Here is a 20,141-nt window from a genome sequence, read left to right as displayed (position 1 = left end):
TGTGTGTGTGTGTGTGTGTGTGTGTGTGTCCAGCATCCCCAGACCCTGAGAGCAGGATAAGTGGTTCAGATAATGGATGGATGGATGGGTGGGACTATATGACAATCCAGCAAAATACATGGAATCAATACAAGTTAACTTCCTCAAATTACACCAATTTGATCACTTTCATACCAACCACAAACAGTACTGTTCACATGAAACGAAAAGCAGACCCCTACTTTTAAGTAGACTCAAGACTGCTGTTTTTGGTGTGCTGCAGAGTTTGGGAACAACTCTTGTACTTGCTAAGCATACCGAATTCTCAGGGTGAACCATCCCTGGCCCAGACAAACCCCTCTAATTGCCCAAAGGTGAAAGCAACCCAGACTCAGCACAGTTGGATTATTCATGACAAGCTCTGCTATGTCTATGCAGAGCAAAAGTTAATGAGTACAGGCAAAAACTGGAGCCAAAACAAATGCACCATGAATCCAACCAAGTTTGAGCTGTATATGAGATCATTATCGATAGCCTTTTACACCACCTCTTCTTTTGATTGAAACATGAGAAAAATATGAGGATGCATGGTGTTGAATCAATATATGAGTTTGGGTCAAATCTCATTGTAAAGACTCATTAATTAAACACCTTTTTGAAGGAGCCCTACCACATTTGCATCAATTAAGTCTACACAGGGCCCTCAATAAAACTCAATAATATGACTGCATTATAATAAAATCAGACTGCATCATTATCCGACTGCAAAAAATATATAGAGAATAAAACCTTGTGACATACTACTTTATGAGGTTGATTGCGGTACTTTCATTGTGACCTTGCTGAAAGGCATTGCTAGCCATGCTAGCTGCTAATTTTACTCCTGGTTCCCAATGAACAGTAAACCCTTTACAAGTCAGGCCTACTGCGGCACTGAGCCAAGGGATGGGGAGAGACAGAGTTGTTTTTATTTTCCTGCTGTCCTCTGGTGTAAAAATCACAAGCAGCGATAACGGCCCAGCGGTAGCGAGCTGCCCTTGGGGAGCTACTGCACGAGAAGCCTGATGTTTGCATGTGTTCACGTGTTCTAGCCCTAACTAAACTCCTGACATTTTCACTGCTCTCCTCCATGGGATAAGTCAGGTGGGAGTTTCAGGCCGCCTATAAATTATCAGTCCAGGCTGGAGCTTGGGAGGGCTGTGAGTTCCAGTGGAGGAGGAAGAAGCTACGTATATGTCTGTGTGTGCGTGTGTGTGTGTGTGTGTGTGTCTGTGTGTCTGTGACCACGCCTGCGTCACTTTTGTGTGTGTGTGTGTGTGTGTGTGTGTGTGGGGGGGGGGGGGGGTGGTGGTAGAAAATGAGAAAAATTATGAGTGAATGAATGAGTCTGTGCAATTGTGTTAACGTGTAGGTGGAGGGGCGAAGCTAAGTAAACAACTATTTGGAAAAAGGACAACTTTTTCGCATCTTCGTCGAACAACTGTTAAGAGTGGGATGTTTACTGCATTTATTTGTTCCATTGTTTGTGTTTGCCTACACTCCATTACAATCGAAAATCCCTGGAAAGTGTTTTTAAGTGCTGGTTGGAAAGCGATTCTCAGCAGTATAAACCCTCACAATAACAAAATAGACAATTATTCTATACAGAACATATGGCATTTGCTACCATAAAAAGAAAGAAAACGGGGGGAAGGAAAACTGTCGACATCCTTCATAGCAAAAGAAGCACTGAAAATGTGGCTGTTGTATCCCTGCAAGTACAAGCCTAAACATGATTCTTTTGAAACCAAAATAGGTGATGTAAAACAAACTCTAAAACAGGTCAAAGGCTAAAGCCATTGTTGCAAAGTGCCCTCTGGCTTTAGTCCCCCACCCTACCCATCCATCCCCTTTGTGTGTGTGTGTGTGTGTGTGTGTTTGTTTAAACAAAGTCTACGGCAAAGAGATGAAAGCTAACATGTGACATCTAAATTCACTGATTTATTTTTCAAGGAGAATAAACAGCAACAGACTAAATTTGCTACACGTCATTCAATCCCAGATAATAGTCAGAGTATTTATTAAGCATTTGTCATGATAAATCTTCACGAATTGCTTTCAGATGTGATCATTATTTTGTTTAATCATATTCACTGTCTTTAAGTTAAACAGAAACAGCCAAATGTTTGGTGTTTGAAGCCTATGCAATTTTAAACTCAATTAAGTCTCCATCTTTTAAATGCCTTAAGGATAGATTTTAAAAAAATATAAAATTGTTCAACACCTAGTGATAACTGTCTGCACTTAGGAACTAGAGTGAAAACATCTCTCTCTATAGAATTTTTTTTTTTTACACACACACATACATGCACACAAAATATTTTTTTACAATAAATAAATAAATATTTCCCTTTCACACCTCACAGAAAAATCTCTGTCATACCCCTTAAAATGAACTCAGCACATTGGCATTCAGGGTAGAAGCTTAGGCTAAGCTACCGGCTGAATGCATGGCAAGCAGTTTCAAGGGAAAAGCTGTGGGTGTAGCTGCAATAAGGCCGTCCGTTTTCACATTCAGCATTAAGCTTGAGAGCCAAAGATCTTATTGGGGTTCTTCTGACTGCATGCGATTAGGTAGGAAGATGAGACGAGCATGCGTCCCAATTAAGCAGCAATAAGAGAAAAGAGATAGAGCCACTTTAAAGACAACTTTAAAGACAAATGTAAGAATTTAAAAAGTGGCCAGCCACTCAGCTATCTGCCCAGCAGCAGGTCCTTGTGAAACACACTGGAAATTTAAAGGAGGAAAACACCCATAGACTGACTCCGGGAGGAGGAAAGTCAACGTAGCGTTATTCAAATGGGCCTTGACCAGATGTTTAGACTTTTTGCGGTTTCACACTTTGCCTTGCTTTGATTATATATTTTTTTTTTTCTTTTGATTTTTTGATTTCGATATACTTTATTAATCTCCATGGGGAAATTATGCTCTGCATTTAACCCATCCTAGCGATGTAGCTAGGAACAGTGGGCAGCCACTGTGCAGCACCCAGGGACCAACCCGTTTGTCTTGCCATGCCTTGGTTAAGGCCACAGACAGGACCAACCCACATCAGTTCGCCTACCGTCCCAAAAGGTCTACTGAGGATGCCATTGCCACTGCCCTATACATTGCTCTGACCCACCTTGAACTTAACAACACATACATCCGGATGCTGTTTATAGATTACAGCTCTGCCTTCAACACTATCATCCCCGCCAAACTAACCACCAAACTCCTCTCCCTCGGCCTCAACCCCTCCCTCTGTAACTGGATCCTGGACTTCCTGACCAACAGACCTCAGTCTGTTAGGTTAGGTGACCACTCCTCCTCCACCCTGACCCTCAGCACAGGTGCCCCTCAAGGCTGTGTTCTGAGCCCCCTCCTTTTCTCCCTCTTCACCCACAACTGCCTGCCAACTCACCCCTCAAATGTTATAGTTAAGTTTGCAGATGACACCTCAGTCATTGGCCGTATCACCAACAATGACGAGATGGCCTACAGAGACGAGATTGAGCACCTCACATCATGGTGTACTACCAGCAATCTTGTCCTTAATGTGCAGAAGACAAAGGAGCTGGTTGTGGACTTCAGGAGGTCTAGAAGCTTCAGCCACTCCCCCATACACATCAATGGGGTGGAAGTGGAGTGTGTATCCAGCTTTAAATTCCTTGGAGTCCACATCAGCGAGGACCTTTCGTGGACATTTCCTGAGGAGGCTGAGGAGTGCCCGTCTACCCCCCAAAATTCTCACCAACTTCTACCACTGCACCATAGAGAGCATCCTGACCATCTGCATCTCAGTGTGGTATGGCAACTGCACCTCAGTAGACCAGAAAGCTCTGCAGCGGATCGTCAAGGCGGCCCAGCATATCACCGGTACCCAGCTCCCAGCCATAAAAGACATTTATCACAAACGCTGCCTTCGAAGGGGTCTGAGCATCAGCAGAGATCCCACCCACCCCAACCATGGACTGTTCTCCCCCCTGCGCTCTGGGAGGCACTACAGGAGCCTCAGAGCCGGCACTACCAGGCTCAAAAACAGTTTCTTTCCACAAGCTGTTGCCCACCTGAACCTGGCTACCCACTGAATGTCTGTAGATATTTTTAAATATTTTGTACTCCAGCTCTTTTTTTTTTTAACTTATTTTTAGCTTTTGGTCTTCATGTGTGTATATCTTATACTGTGTTTGCTGTGTTTGTCTGTGTCTGTCTTGCACTGTTTGGTGAAGCCACAGCCCTCATTTCATTTTTAACATGTGCTTGCACATTGTTTTTAATGACAATAAAAAATAGAATTGAATTGAACAATTTATGTCTTTTCTGATGGTGGGGAAAACCGGAGCACCACGGGAGAACATGCAAACTCTACCCAGAGGATGACTTGGGATGATCCCTAAGGTCGGACAACCCCAGGGTTCGAACCCAGCACCTTCTTGCTGTGAGGCGACAGCACTAACCACTACGCCACCATGCCATTAAGCGGCTTCATTTTGAAAAAAAAGAGCAAACAAGGATGATCGTGAGAAAAACTAAAAATAAGTTTTCATATGTTTTATGAAATCCACAAGTTAAAGGAAAAACCAAATAAAATCACCTTTAAAACTCACCAGCTCCCTCATCCAAACTCCAGCACCAAGCCTCAAAAACTCAGTCTATCCACTAGAGCTGGGTATCGTCTGGAATTTATTGACACTGATATTGAAACTGGTACCCTTTATCAATACTGGTGCATGAGGATACCACCTAACAGTACCACTGCTATGGCATCTTAGTTGCACTGTTGTGGCAGCTAGTGGCACTGCTGTGGAAGCTAGTGGCACTACTGTGGCAGCTAGTAGTCTGACACACTTCTCAAAACTTAATTTTACAGGAAGGCTTGTTTGAGTAAATCTTTTGACAGCCAATTACATATTCCTCTTATCACTTTTGTTTCACTTGTTTTTATAATACACTGTTTTATCAGGTTCAATGTTCTATGTTAATTATGTTCCTGTGATTTTCATCCTGACTGTGTTTTACTTTCATCTGTAAAGCAGAACAGGTCTTATGCTTTATCTTTTTATTATGTTTTGTTATTGTATCTGTGTGCATTATTTTATCTTGTTCTTTAAAACACATTGTATCCTTGTTTTGTAAGGTGCTATATAAATAAAATTTATTATTATTATTATCAAGTGGAGAAAATGGACTATGATGTTTGCGGATGACATTGTGATCTGTAGCGAGACTAGAGTAGAGTGCAGGTTGAGGAGAGCCTGGAGAGGTGGAGGTATGCACTGGAGAGAAGAGGAATAAAAGTCAGTAGGAGCAAGACAGAATACCTATAGGTGAATGAGAGGGAGGACGCTGGAATGGTGAGGATGCAAGGAGTAGAGGTGACGAGGGTGTATGAGTTTAAATACTTGGGGTCTATGAGTTTAAATACTTAGGGTCAACTGTCCAAAGAAACAGGGACTGCAGAAGACAGGTATAGAAGAAAGTGCAGGTAGGGTGGAGTGGGTGGAGAAGAGTGTCAGGAGTGATTTGTGACAGAAGGGTACCAGCAAGAGTTAAAGGGAAGGTTTACTAGATGGTTGTGAGACCAGCTATGTTATACGGTTTGGAGACAGTGGCACTGACAAAAAGACAGGAGGCGGAGCTGGAGGTGCCAGAGTTGAAGATGCTAAGATTTGCATTGGGAGTGATGAAGAAGGACAGGATTAGGAATGATTATATTAGAGGGACTGCTCAAGTTGGACCATTTGGAGACAAAGCAAGAGAGGCAAGATTGAGATGGCTTGGGCATGTGTGGAGGAGAGATGCTGGGTATATTGGGAGAAGGATGCTGAATATGGAGCTGCCAGGGAAAAGGAAAAGAGGAAGGCCAAAGAGGAGGTTTATGGATGTGGTGAGTCTGACAGAGGAAGATGCAGAGGACAGGAAGAGATGGAAACAGATGATCTGCTGTGGTGACCCCTAATGGGAGCAGCTGAAAGTAGTAGTAAATTAAGTGGAGAAAATATTAAGATATTTTCAGGAATATATATATATATATATATATATATAAATAATTTTTACAGGCAGTTTATGCCTTTATTATAGAGGCAGTGTAGACTATGACCGGAAAAAATAAAGGGAGAGACAGATGGGGGGCAACATGCAGAAAAAGTCAACTGTCGAATTCGAACCACGGACACTGCGGTTATTAGGCATACATCTTAACCAGTACGCTACCGGAGCGCGCCGTCCTTTTCCTTAAATATTCACATGACCCAACTATGTCAGTGTCAGTTGTCACCGTTGCTGCTTAGATGTCACGAAAAATTGAAAAATGAAAATGAAAAAACAAACAAGTTTGTAAACAAAAATGTGAAAACATGTAGCGGACCTGTTTTTCAGAATTTTATTTTTTATCTATTAAGTGGCCTACATGTTACTAAACTTATGTTTGCTCAATTATGTTTAAACCCGTGTTTACACAATTATGTTTACATAAAACAATTTCACTCTTACAATAAAAAACAAGAGGATTATGTTTACATACCACCGTTTTACTCTTGCAATAATAACATGAAGGACTCGTGAAGAGTGCATTTTTGTTCGATTCTATTTCAAAACGGGCAAAATCATAACCTCCTTGGTGGAAGTATTTACATGTAAAATGAATGAGAAAAAAAACGTGTAGAAAGTGGTTGCTCAACAACCATCCGAAATAAAACACTAATTAAAGTAAAACCTTATCATCTAAAACGGACTTATGAAAATAACAAAAGACCTACAGCTGCTGACCTTCATGAAAACAAACCAAGAACTTTGGCTGCGCCCTAGTTGACAGTGAGTTGCCACAGGCTGCCAGTGAGATGCCACAAGCTGCCACTGAGGTGCCACAGGCTGCCACTGGGGTACCACTACCTGCCAGAGGTGCCACAAGCTGCCACTACCTGCCACAGTTGCAGGTGCCACCTGCCAGAGGTGCCACAAGTTGCCACTGAGGTGCCACTACCTGCCAGAGTTGCCACAAGCTGCCACTGAGTTGCCACCTGCCAGAGGTGCCACAAGTTGCCACTACCTGCCAGAGTTGCCACAAGCTGCCACCTGCCAGAGGTGCCACAAACTGCCACTGAGGTGGCACTACCTGCCAGTGCCACAAGGAAGATCGTGGCCTTACTGTGTTTTATTTGGATGCATCAATCAGGACAGGCTATAAAGCAAAGTTTTATCTAACCAATATACAGTGCATCCGGAAAGTATTCACACCCCTTCACTTTCCCCTCATTTTGTTATGTTACAGCCTTATTCCAAAATGGATTAAATTCCTTTTTTTTTCTCATCAATCTACACACAATACCCCATAATGACAAAGTGAAAAAGGTTTTGTAGAAACTTTTGAAAATGTATTAAAAATAAAAAAACTGAAATACTGCATGTACACAAGTATTCACACCCTTTGCTATGACACTCAAAATTGAGCTCAGGTTCATCCTGTTTCCACTGATCATCCTTGAGATGTTTCTACATCTTGATTGGAGTCCACCTGTAGTAAATTCAATTGATTGGACATGATTTGGAAAGGCACACACCTGTCTATATAAGGTCCCACTGTTGACAGTGCATGTCAGAGCAGAAACCAAGCCATGAAGTCAAAGGAATCTTCTGTGGACCTCCGAGACAGGATTGTATCGAGGCACAGATCTGGGGAAAGGTACAAAAAAATTTCTACAGCTTTGAAGGTCCTGAAGAGCACAGTGGTCTCCATCATTCGTAAATTGAAGAAGTTTGGATCCACCAGGATTCGTCCTAGAGCTGGCCGCCCAGCCAAACTGAGCAATCGGGAGATAAGGGCCTTGGTCAGGGAGGTGACCAAGAACCCGATGGTCACTCTGACACGAGCTCCAGCATTCCTCTGTGGAGATGGGAGAACCCTCCAGAAGGACTACCATCTCTGCAGCACTCCACCAATCAGGCCTTCATGGTAGTGACTAGACAGAAGCCTCTGCTCAGTAAAAGGCACATGACAGCCCACTTGGAGTTTGCCAGAAAGCACCTTAAGGACTCTTAGACCATGAGAAACAAGATTCTCTGGTCTGATGAAACCAAGATTGAACTCTTTGGCCTGAATGCCAAACGTCACGTCTGGAGGAAACCAGGCACCTCTCATCACCTTGCTAATACCATCCCTACAGTGAAACATGGTGGTGCCAGCATCATGCTGTGGGGATGTTTTTCAGCGGCAGAAACTGGGAGAATAGTCAGGATCAAGGGAAAGATGAATGGAGCAAAGTACAGAGAGATCCTTGATGAAAACCTGCTCCAGAGCGCTCAGGACCTCAGACTGGGGCGAAAGGTTTACCTTTCAATACGACAACGACCCGAAGCACACAGCCAAGACAACGAAGGAGTGGCTTCGGGATGTCCTTGAGTGGCCCGGCCAGAGCCCAGACTTGAACCCCATTGAACATCTCTGGAAAGACCTAAAAATAGCTATGCAGCGACGCTCCCCATTTAACCTTACAGAGCTCGAGAGGATCTGCAGAGAAGAATAGGAGAAATACCCCAAATATAGGTGTGCCAAGCTTGTAGCTTCATACCCGAGAAGACTTAAGGCTGTAATCGCTGCCAAGGGTGCCTCAACCAAGTACTGAGTAAAGGGTGTGAATACTTATGTGCATGCAATATCAGTTTTTTATTTTTAATAAATTTGCAAAAATTTCTACAAAACCTTTTTTCGCTTTGTCATTATGGGGTATTGTATGGAGATTGATGAGGAAAAAAAGGAATTTAATCCATTTTGGAATAAGGCTGTAACATAACAAAATGTGAGGAAAGTGAAGGGCTGTGAATACTTTCTGGATGCACTGTAGCTACAGTGGAAAGTGACGGAAGTTTTTTTTTTTATCCAATTGTACACATTATAAATAAATATAATGTAACAAAACAAAATTATCTGTATTTTACTAGATTTAATTGACTGAAAGACAGCCCACAGTTGGTGATTTTACTGCCACAAATGCTCCGAACAGAAATTAAAAAATGGACAAGAGGTTACAGAAACATTGCTTAGCATTATCTAAAGTACATTCTTAATAACAAAAGCCGAGGCCTAAAAATGAGCGTAAGCCTATGGTCTTTAGACCGTCTTGTGATTTCAATCAGATTTTCAGAGCAGAGGTAGTGTCATTAAGTATCATGAGAGTACGTGAAAAAATTATAAAACATTTTAACATTAAATTAGCTGAATTTCCTTAGTTTTAAACATAATGTAATTTTTCTATTGCACAATTTGAAAGACCTAAAATGATCACTTTAAGTGGATGTTTTGATCACAACAATCAGATTGTTTAAACAGTGTTAATAGACTATAGAGGAATAATTACATCGAGTGACTTTTGATCAGTGTAAGCGGTTGATCAGTATAACAGTGATAACTATATGTGGTAACCAGTGTTGGGAAGAAATGGAATACATGTAGCAGCGTTACGTATTTAGAATACTAAATAGGAGTAACTGTATTCAAATACAGTTACAATTTAAATTTATGGTATTCAGAATACAGTTACATTCTTGAAATTAATGGATTACTTAAATTGTTTTCTTTGGTGCCATTCTTATTTTAAGAGGATTGTGACACAAAAGGCAGTGAAAGTGATACCTAAACGTTAGTTCAACAGTAAATTCAGTAAAACAGTATGCTATATTTTCACTTTTGTCTAAGGTTTTTCATTCTAACAGCTATGGAAATAAAGAAAAGGGCATGGAAAAGTTCTCTTTTTTTTAACCATATAAAAAAAAATCATAGATCTTCTGTGTTTACATACTCTTCTAGCCTTTGTTATTTAAGGTAACTCAAATGCATTCAGACAGTTGATACAATAGAAGAAACAGAATAGTCTACTCAAGTAAGTAGTATTGTGTGAATGCTACATATACTGTTACACAAAATGTAAGAAAATGTTAAAGTAATCCAAAGTATTTAGAATACGTTACTCACATTGAGTAATCTAACAGAATATGTTACAAATTACATTTCATGGCATGTATTGTGTAATCTGTAGCGGAATACATTTTAAAAGTAACCCTCCCAACACTGGTGATAACTACATTCTACATCCGTAAGTCCAAATTTGCAAATAAGCCAGGATTTGCTGGACTGTTTGTTGATCTTAAGCAATATATTTCCACTGTAGCTGAATGTAATAACAAAATAAGCTGTTAAAACATGAAAAAAATGTATTCATTTCATGTGTTTTTTTGTTTTACCCCAAGCATATTATTAGTTTGACTTATTCTATACATTGTTTTGTTTCACTAATCATGTAATAATAGTTTGATTTAGGGGGAAAAAATTACCCACAGGAGGTGAAGCAGCTGCAACTAAAACACAGAAACATAAACCTGACAGCATAATGGAGAAAACAAAAGGACAAAGAAAGAAATGATGGTAAATATTGGTGAGGATCTTCCTAGGTGGAGAAAGCTGCGGTCGGAGGGGAGAGTTAACACTTGTTTCACTAAGTTTCATGCAATTCAACAGTTGATGGCAGAAATGCGCCATATCCTCACTGGTGTAAACTATGCAACTTTCAAAACATTTTTAAAAAAAGTCTTGCAAATGTTTTACGAAGCAAGAAGTAAATTTATCATCTTTTTAGACCTCAAGGACACACAATCCATTTTGGGGAGAAACTGAATGCAAACCATATTTACAAGGATATTACTACTACTACTACCTACTACTACTACTACTACTACTGCATATTTTTAATCAAGTAGATATTATGCTCCGATGAATTCAACACATCTAACTGTACTTTTCAATAGGGTGGGTTTGTCTGAGACATTGCTGTAAATATTATTAGAGCCATGTCTCATGGGGCTTGTTGGCCCTCGACAGTCGAGTTAGATTGTAGAGCTTAAGCTTAACGCTTGAATAATTTTGGCAAGAATTAGCCTATGTGATTGGTACTGGGACTAATATAGCCGTAATGTAGGACTGTGCTGTTTTGTACCACATCCAGCTGCCATAGGGTTAGATTATTCTCTAAAACAGAAATTAACTTATCAATGCCAAATAAGCAATAGACAGTTACTAAACTCAGAATGACAAGAGCGATACTGATTGGTGATTCCATCATATTCAGCCTCAAATGACAACTGATGGGTTTTTTCACCTTTTGGTTGTAAGCAAAATGACTTAGCCTAAAATCCTGTGTAGCCTAATAATGGTCCTGTGTACCTCAGTCACTGGAGTGGCCTTGTGTTATGGCAGAATATACACTGAGCATGGCACTGATACTGCCAAAAATAAGGGGTTCAAATCCCTCTGAAGCCACCCGTAATATATGTAATGTAGCCATTTTGTGTAAAGCACCGAGTCCTCTGACTTGGAAAGCGCTATAGAAATGCAGTCGTTTCGAATTTTTCTCTTGGTTAGTAATCTATAATTTATTTTTACATTTTGTGAGCATCCTTCAACTCACCACAAAGGGCTTCTTGAAGAAAAGTTTACTGAACGTTCAGAAACTATGAAACTTAAAAGGTAGAACGAGCAGCATTTGTCGGTTGGAGTTTGTAAACACAACATTCAAAGTTGGCCCTTCCTCCCCAGCTCAATGACATCAGAAGGACATGCCCCCTGACTGCTGTTGCCAGAACAATTCCCAGTGTACAGGCCAACTCCGCATCGCTCATCATCCCCATCCTCTCCTTCAGTGCTCACCAGTAGGTGAAAGCCAACCCCAGATTCACTCTCGTTTTGGAACGAGCTTTGTCCCATTTCGCCTCGATATATTTACATCTTTTCAGCGCTGTGTCCACCACTGTCATAACTTCCTCTTGGATGCGTGCTTACAGTCTTGATCTGGCACCTGGTTGTAACATTTTTAGAGTCCTGCTGCCCAAAGGTTAATGCCCAGAAGCGTCCCGTACAAAGCAAAATAAGAAAAATACAATACAGGCGGAGGACAGGGTCTCTGCAGATACAGACACCGCCACACACGTCTACTGGGTCATAAGTGATGATTGAAAGGGGTTATGTTTGTATGAGTTTCTAAATTGATTTTTAGGAAGATCCTACACGGTCTACCTTTAAGTTACCTGGCCATTGCCATATTGAGGAATAGTAAAATGACCAATCCAAAGGAGTTGAATCAAGTGCAACTGGACTTGGTATATATCCGTGAAGACATTTCGCCTCTCATCCAAGAGGCTTCCTCTTAACCATGACCTGGATGAATGAGAACATTCACAGACACAAAATGACCAATGCAATGAGGATTGCACTGACCTATACATAGGAGAAACCAAACAACCACTACACAAACGGATGGCCCAACACAGAAGGCCAAACTCCTCCGGACAAGACTCAGCAGTCTATCTACACCTAAAGGAGAAGACACACTCCTTCGAGGACAGCAACGTACACATTTTGGACAGAGAAGATAGATGGTTTGAAAGAGGGGTGAAGGAAGCCATCTATGCGAAACTGGAAAAACCATCCCTCAAAAGAGGAGGTCGTCTGCGACACCACCTATCTCCCACTTACAATGCCGTCCTTTCATCTCTACCCAGGAGACTCAAGAAGCCTAGCCTCCAAGAACAACAGTCGGTCACTAACGACTCCAACGACTCTCGTGACCACTGAACAATGAAGTAGAAATTAACAACCCCAACGACCGTCGCTACTAAACAAATGCAAATCAATAGTTCCGATGGCGACGGGCCCGGCTGGACATCGGAGCACAGGAAAGCCACGCATATCAGTAGCTCCGATAACGACCTGCACGGCCATAACATCGGTACACAAAAGAGCCACGCATATCTATGGCTCTGTTAACAACGGGCGTTGGTAAACATCTGATCACAAAGAGCCACGCATATCAATAGCTCTGACAACGACTCATAGAGGATAAATACTGAGTCTCATCACCAGCCAGTCAGACTAGCTTGGTCTAGTCAGAAAGGCACGAACTGAGGAAGCCTCTTGGATGAGTGACGAAACGTCTTCACGGATATATACCAAGTCCAGTTGCACCTGATTCAACTCCTTTGGATAACCATGACCTGGATGAAGGAGAACATTCACAGACAAAATGACCAAGATATCAACAGTAATTCAGGATGGGCAGATTTTAATTTGAAGAAGATCTTCAACAAAAATCCCATCACTGCTTGGTGACAGTACTTGACTTTTGTCTATAGTTATTTACCTCCCCTTTCATAGCTCATGGTGGTAAGATTAGTAGTTCAATGTCATGCGGAGGAGTTAGGCAGATAGAAGCCATATCTGGTTGTCAATGCAAGGATATTGCTGAATACAGAGACTTGTAATCATTGCTCATTTACAATACCAATGGACTTGGATTTTCAAATGTTGAATTGAGTCTTGAGAGACGAGGCTTTTCCTGAGTCAATAATTTAATAATAAGTCAAACAACAAAAATGCCAGTTTCTCTTTAATTTGCAGAAAGCTTGAGTACAAATTCAATAGCCTTTCAAGGTTTTTAATCTTTTGTTGGCAGTTGGGTTTCTGCAGGTTTTTTTATATTCTAAAATGTTACTGTACACTAATGAACAGACAGATTTGACTTCAAATTTCTTTGTGGAGGTAGGCTACATTATTATCACATGCCTTGGGATGAAGCTGATATCGTGAAAAAGATAAAGCACTTTTGACAAAGCTTACCAAAGTAATATCTTGCACTACACTGACCAGAGCAGCCGGTAATTACCCTGAGATCAATTAAGTATTAATAAGCAGAAATGAAATTTACTTTAGAAGTACAAGGGCAGAGGATTTAGATACAATAAGTAGTGTGTCATAAAGAAAATCATACAATTAAAGGCGTGTCCAACAGTAAGCAGGTAAAATTTCAAAGGCACTGATCAATTTTTCAGTTAATATCAGAGCTGACATCGTCTGTACTTACTTAAGATAAGATAAGATAAGATAAGATATACTTTATTGATCCCTGTGGGGAAATTCATCCTTTGCATTTAACCCATCCCAACACATACTGTAGCTAGAACCAGTGGGCAGCCGCCACACAGTGCCCGGTGACCAACTCCAGTACTTCTTGCCATGCCTCAGTCAGAAGCACAGACTGGAGAATTAATTTATGCAAGTCTTTTTATGGTGGGGGGTGGGGGGTGGGGAGGGGACCGGAGAACCCGGAGGAAACCCATGCAGACACGGGGAGAACACGCAAACTCCACACAGAAAGGACCTGTCATAGCCTGGGATGGCCTGGGGTTCGTACCCAGGACCTTCATTCTGTGACGCAACAGTGCTAACCACTGGGCCCCCATGTTGCCCCATGTTATCACAGCCAAGGTGAAAAAAAGCATCAAACATATAGGTCTGTCTCACCTGCCATCACACCTGCCAAAACATAACTAGAACTTAACAACCTGCTACGCTTCCAGACCTGAAAATGAGACATAGACACCTTCCTTCCTATGTTGCTGAATAGACCCAATGGTGCTTGGTTAACAGATTTACACAAACAAATATATAAATTCATACTGTTGCTCAAGAATGAAAATATTGTTCAATCACTTTGAGTCAGTGGGTGAAAAGAGGAAATTGCTTTAAGTTAATGCACCTATACACTTTATCTGAAGTGGGGGGATTAAGCAGGTCATTACCAAAAAGCTTATGACAAAGGCCCATGGAGGGATTAAGCATACTCCTAATTAAATGGAGGAGAGACGACAGAGAAAATGTAAACACTTTTAAAAAACCATAATGAAAACCTTTATGCATAACATTACAAAGACCTTTAAGCTTAACTTTAGATGGAGGTCAAGGCAAAAAGTAGCTAGCTTCTGTAGCCTTATGAAAACTACAAATTCAAGAGAACTGACAAGAGGTAACTGAATAGGACAAAAAGTTATAAATAGAAATATGTTTGTGACAAATACCCAGGCTTACGTTTTTTATCCTGTCATAAGCGGGTATGTGTATGAAAAAAAACAAAACAAAAAAAACTACCATACCCCAGAGGTTATGTGGGCGCCACAAAGCTGTTATATGTTGGCTAAGGCTTAGTTCAGTGTCTTTAAAGTCAAACAAGTCTCTTACCAAGCAGACATCCAATTACCACTGTGATACAAGCTAATGAATCCAGAGCATGTTCAAAGAGTTGCCTTTTTCTTTATGCTATTAAATTTCATATAGTGACGAGAAGAAAAGCAAATGAAGGATTTAAGGAGAGCTGTGACAGGCTATGTTTACTCATCTAAGCTTATAAGAGAGACGGGAGTACCTTTTAATTGAAGCTTTTAAGATCATCATGGAGCAATTATAAGACTCGGGTTGCACAAGTACTAACCTCTAATCCATTCACCAGGAAATGGCCAAGTGGCTGGGCATCCTGTCAATCTTCCCAGCGCTTGATGTACTGGTAAGCTTTCCCAGAGCTGGCTCTTCCAGGTATTGAATGGTTTCTTCACTGCCTGCACACATAACAGAAACATGGGAAATTCTTACGGTGACTATCAAACTAGGACATTACTGAGAGTGAAAATTACATGGGGGTATTCAGGCAAATTCTCCTGGACCCCACAGAGGGTTAAAGTATTGGCTGCTATGTAGCAGCTACAGACACACTCCAATGGCACACTGAAGTTTCACAGCGAGACATATTTGGCAATCAAATAGCCATCAGTAACACAAAGATGCTTAAGCAATATTGATATTTGTGATAATTACACAACTATTAATGTTGGCAGAGGAATGGGGCTGTCTTTCACAATTAAACCTGCTTATACACCACAAAGTTTGTTTTACATTGTTGAATCGGGATTGTCTTTACCACACATGTACCCCAGTGGCCTATCCTGCCTTGTAGGCCTGGCTGGTAACTAAAACTCTGCTACTTCATTATCAAACAAATTAGACGTTTTAGTAATGTCAGATTTTATAGTAAGGATCCTTTGCTAGTCTGGCAAATAAACAAGTGCCTGTGTTGTCCAGCGATTTTGTAGTTAATTTGAGAAAAAGATTCACTTTCAGTTAAAAAAATAATGAAAACGCACATTTGTGGTAGTGCTACTATCACCTAAATGGCCATCAAAAGAAGTCTTTTCTGGTTTTGATAACAAATGAAACACATCATGCATGTCTTAGTTCCAGTTTTTGGTAGGAATTACAGAGGCATTTTCATTTCATGTATGCTATTACATCATTAAAGGTTAAGAAAAAAATGCACACAGGGAAAGCTGTACAGCAAAATTATTTTTGAGACCTCCATAAAATCTCTCATGTGATTCTTTCAAGGAAGTCCCTGGCACATTTAGCTTTTTCTGGCTCCGCCATACTTCACACTAATCTTAGGCCAAGTGTTTGCCTTATACTTAATTTCAATGCTAGCACCAAAGAAATGCCAAGTGAATACATTCCTTTGCGTTTTATACCTCATCCTTTTTGAAGATCAACATATGAGATATAATTCCTTGTTTATGCACAAAGATGAAAACTTACCTACTTGAGAAGGGGAAACAGTTCACCCAGCTATAGAATCAAGGCTCAACACTGAAGATAGTGAATGGTATACAGTCTGTGTCTGTCTCTTCATTATTATGTAAATCCTCTTACATAACATTGGAGCTTAATTTTCGCTACTACACCCAAGCCTTTTGATCAAAGGCACCGTCAACACATGAAAACTGTTCTTCTCCCATGCACACTGTGTAGTATCAGTTAGGAAAGCTGCATCAAGCAATATTTTTGATATTAACAGTGAATCAAATGACTCCCTTATGTGAAAGGATTGCTAGTGCTGCCAATCCTGCTGATAATCAACACCCATATAGCGTTCCTTAATGTTCAGCTTGTGTGAACACTACTGCTACCTGTTTAGTGCAAAATAGCTAAGAGTCAAACAAAGAGAGACTGCCTGGTGAAGAAACTTGTTTATAGTGCCAACACAGTAAAGTCAACAATGCTAAGTAGGTTGATTATTTTGTTGGGTATTACGTCTCTTCAGTAGGCATGTTAAGCTATGATGCTTGCTTCCTCTCCTTTTGTTGAGCACGTTCCAAGTAAAAAATAGATTGCAAGCATGCTGTTTGTAAAACCCTGTATAGACAAAAACATGAGGAATGAGCAGCGGCTTAGTTGTGAGCTTTTTGAAATCAATGTAACACTACTGTCTGCCATCTAGCAGTTATGAATCACTTAATGCTGCTTTAAAAAAATATCTTCCAAGGTTACTTGGCGGTTTAATCAGTTAAGCGGAAACCATGTAGGCTCAAGCCTGGTTGCAGCATCCCAGGGTTTGATTGAATCTGGCTCTGTACCTTTGCGACATGTCTTCACCTGCTCTCTTCACCCCGTGTTTCCTGCCTATTTTGACTATCCTACAGAATAAAAGCTAAAACTGCTGAACACACACACATACTATAGTATACGTATATACATATAGACCCAAAAATAACCGCCCCCCCCCCCACACACACACATTGGGGAAATAAGTATTCAACACATCAACATTTTTTTGGTTAATCATATTTCCAGTGCAGCTATTGACATGAAATTGAGAGCAGACATTGGTATTAACTCAATAAGGCAACCTAGCTAAAGAAATCTTAACATTCCAATCAATAAAACGTTATGTGCATTAAATTGGAATGACACAGGAACAAATATTGAGCCCGCTAATTGAAACTGAAATGTATTTAAAACGTGGTGGAGAAGCCTTTGTTTGCAATGACAGCTTCAAGATGCTTCCTGTATGAAAAAACTTATCTCTCACGGTGTTCAGAGGGAGAATTTGGCCCATTCTTCCAAGCAGTCTTCAAATTTTGAAGATTCCAAAGGGCCCGCTGATGAATCTTTATCTTTGGTTCCCTCCACAAATGTTCTACTAGGTTCAAGTCGGGTGATTGACTGGGCCATTCAAATACCTTTATTTTCTTTCTCTGGAACCAGCTGAGAGTCTCTTTTGCAGTAAGCTTTGGATTGCTGTCCTGTTGGAAGGTCGACCATCCTGTCTCTTCCTCATTTTCCTGGTCAATGGCAGATTCTTCAAGAATATCCTGATATATGCCTCCATTCAGCTTCCCTTCAACAATTTGGAATCTGCCAGTACCATGAGAAGAGAAACAGCCCCATACCATGATGCTTCCACCTCCAAACTTCACTGTAGGTATGGTATTTTTAGGGTCATATGCAGAGCCATTTCTCCTCCAAACAAGGCACATAGTATTATTGGCAAAAATGTCAATTTTTATCTCGTCTGACCATGCCACATTCTTCCAGTAATCTAAAGGCTTCTACAAATGTTGTGTAATAAACTTCAAATGAGCCAAATCTTTTCCTCAGTAATGGAGTCCTATGGGGTGATCATACATGGAGACCATGGCAGCGCAGTGCATTGCCTTTCTCTGTGACAACTGTACCTGTTTCTTCCAGGTCTTTCTGGAGCTCTTTGAGTGGTCCTTGGATCTTGGGCTACTCTTCAGACTTATTTTCTTACTGCCTGGTCAGCAATCTTGTGTGGAGCTCCTGTGTGTGTGTGTGGCTGGTTGATAGTGGAGAGATGCTTCTTTCACTTGCAGATAATGGCCCCATTGATACTTGTGGGAAGAGTTAGGGGTTGAGAAACCGGTCGGTAACCTGTGCCATTCCTTTGTTGCTCAACAATGTTGTTGCAAAGGTCTTGGGAGAGCTCTTTGCTTCTACCCATCATGAGATGGTTCTTGCGTGACAGTTTGGTAACAAATGAAACTTTCACAGATGGCTAACCCTTTTTAAGAGTGTAAGTAGTAATTGATGATTCTAATTAACACAGGTACGAGGACTAATAAGTGGAATAACCTGGTTCAGTGCTTTTTCATACTGCATGTTCAATACTTTTTTTCCCCCGTATCATTCCAATTTAATGCACATTAACTTTTTTAATTGATTGGAATGTTATGATTTCTTAAGCTGTGCTGCCTTATTGAGTTAATACCACAATTTCTGGTCTTAATTTCATGTGAATAGCTGCACTGGATATATTTTTAATGAAAAAAATGTTGACATGTTGAATTCTCTCTCTCTCTCTCTCTCTCTCTCTCTCTCTCTCTCTCTCTCTCTCTCTCTCTCTCTCTCTCTCTCTCTCTCTCTCTCTCTCTCTCTCTCTCTCTCTCTCTCTCTCTCTCTCTCTCTCTCTCTCTCTCTCTCTCTCTCTCTCTCTCTCTCTCTCTCTCTCTCTCTCTCTCTCTCTCTCTCTCTCTCTCTCTCTCTCTCTCTCTCTCTCTATATATATATATATATATACATCCAATGTCCAAGCCGCTTATCCCAATCAGGGTCACGAGATGCTGGAGCCTATCCCAGCAGCTACAGCAGTCATTGGGCAGCAGGCGGGGGGACACGCTGGACAGGCCGCCAGTCCATCACAGGGACAGCATAACCATAATTATATTGTGATGCAATCAAAGATGGTTGACACTGTAGCTGTGAAGTCAATTTGTCTGTCATCTTTGATTTTACACACACACACACACACACACACACACACACACATATATATATATATATATAATTTTCACTACTTGCTGAGGTTGCAAGTATTTAAGTTGAAATCCAGAAACAGATACCCATAAAGCTAACATTTACATATTTTTGCCATTAGCTCATCTACCAAAATGTTCGTTTAACATTTCCTTTATGAATAACCCTGCATAAAAGAACTGTCTATTTCAGTAGGCCTTAACATCATCTGCTTTTTACAAAAGCTATATAGTTGAGATAAAAGCGCTAAATTCACTCCTGTGCAAAACTTTTTACTTGCACAGCAAAGTTTACTACCAACACAGTCTGCAACATTTAATGTAGAGTGGCTTTAATGAGTTACACATGTGAAAATAGGCTTTTCTATATAAGCGATAGCCTATCACACAGACAAACATGGCTATTTCAACAGGCTGTACCTTTTAACAATGGAAATCCTTAAAAAAGCTAAACCTCCCGAAACATATTATGATGAATCTCTCTTCCATGCTAGGCAGCTTTTCAACAACTAAGTTTTCTGAGGGAAACGAAAATTATCCTTGTAATGCTTTTTGACAGGGGCTAAGCTATTCACTAACATCAATACTCCATTGACTCACAGGGATTGAATGCACCATAAATAATGATGAGGAAACAAATACATATTTGTAATTACAGCCATGA

At 40.7% G+C, this 20,141-nt stretch overlaps 1 protein-coding gene across 1 annotated transcript in view; it reads right to left on the bottom strand.

The window, feature by feature from the left end:
• The window catches only part of glceb (glucuronic acid epimerase b), a 76,876-nt gene that overhangs the window by 27,435 nt on the left and 29,300 nt on the right, over nucleotides 1–20,141 (bottom strand). The window contains exon 2 of the mRNA XM_056279178.1: nucleotides 15,310–15,433. The gene's annotated coding sequence lies outside the window, so the exon portion shown is untranslated. The remainder of the gene's footprint in view (nucleotides 1–15,309; nucleotides 15,434–20,141) is intronic.

The sequence above is a fragment of the Lampris incognitus genome, chromosome 4 (genome assembly GCF_029633865.1).
Source record: "Lampris incognitus isolate fLamInc1 chromosome 4, fLamInc1.hap2, whole genome shotgun sequence".
Classification (NCBI taxonomy): domain Eukaryota; kingdom Metazoa; phylum Chordata; class Actinopteri; order Lampriformes; family Lampridae; genus Lampris; species Lampris incognitus.
The sequence above is the reverse complement of the archived record's forward strand: the minus strand, read 5'-3'. Positions and strand labels throughout refer to the sequence as shown.